Source organism: Lagopus leucura, unplaced genomic scaffold, assembly GCF_019238085.1.
Source record: "Lagopus leucura isolate 7727_CA_CO unplaced genomic scaffold, USGS_WTPT01 27718-0_obj-0_obj, whole genome shotgun sequence".
Classification (NCBI taxonomy): Eukaryota; Metazoa; Chordata; class Aves; order Galliformes; family Phasianidae; genus Lagopus; species Lagopus leucura.
In genome coordinates, this window is record NW_024968081.1 from 1,068 (window position 1) to 2,124 (window position 1,057).

The following is a 1,057-nucleotide window of genomic DNA, read 5'->3' on the forward strand; positions in this document are numbered from 1 at the left end:
GAGGAAAAAAAGGAAAAAATGCAAAATTAGGAGGAAAAAGAGGGGGAAGGAGGAGGAAAACTGAAAATGGGGAAGAAAAGGGTAAAAATGGGGAGAGGAGGGACAGAAAGAGGAGAAAACAGGGAGAAAAGTGTAAAAAGGAGGAAGAAAAGGGCGCGAAGGAAGAAAAAATGGGAAGAAATGGGTCAAAACGGGAGAAAAAGAAATCTTCCCTGACCGGGAATCGAACCCGGGCCGCGGCGGTGAGAGCGCCGAATCCTAACCACTAGACCACCAGGGAGGGACGGGAGCCTTCCTCGTGATGTTTCTCACAACGCCATTGGCGGAGCTGAGACGTCAAAATGCTACAGCGGCTCTGATTGGCTACACGCTCCCAAGGGGGGCGGGGGCAGGCGGTTAGGCTCACCCCCGTGGTTGTGAAAGGCGCGCGGGGATTGGCCGAGAGCGAAGGCGCGCTCTGCAAGCAGCCAATCGGCATGCGCGTTATGGCGGTTCCGTATAGGAATGGGGTTTGGGGACCCAAAACGCCACTCGGGGTTGGCGGAGGTGTAAATTAGTAAATTTTTAATCACTTTTCCAACGGGTAATTAATCCCAAAGCAAAGGCCACGCGTGCCCTGAGGTCACAGCAGGTGACATCCGGTGGGGTGACGTCCAATGGGGTGACATTCGATGGGGTGATTTCCGGTGGGGTGACTTCCGGTGGGGTGACTTCCGGTGGGGTGACATCCAATGGGGTGACATCCAATGAGCCATGGGGTGACATTCTCCATAGGGTGACACTGAGCCAGCAACTGATGTCCTCCATAGGGTGACAACATCCATAGGGTGACATCCACCTCCAGGTGACATCCTCCATAGGGTGACAATCCTCCATGGGGTGACATCCTCCATAGGGTGACAATCCTCCATAGGGTGACATCTGCCATATGGTGACATCCTCCATAGGGTGACATCATCCATAGGGTGACAATCCTCCATAGGGTGACATCTGCCACCAGGTCACATCCTCCATAGGGTGACATCTTCCATAGGCTGACATCTTCCATAGGGTGACA

The 1,057-nt window shown here is 53.6% G+C and overlaps 1 non-coding gene across 1 annotated transcript; it reads right to left on the bottom strand.

Annotated features, from left to right (window-relative positions):
• Positions 1-208: 208 nt before the first annotated feature.
• On the bottom strand, positions 209-280 carry TRNAE-CUC. Its single transcript has one exon. It is a non-coding gene; the product is annotated as a tRNA-Glu (tRNA).
• Positions 281-1,057: the final 777 nt, after the last annotated feature.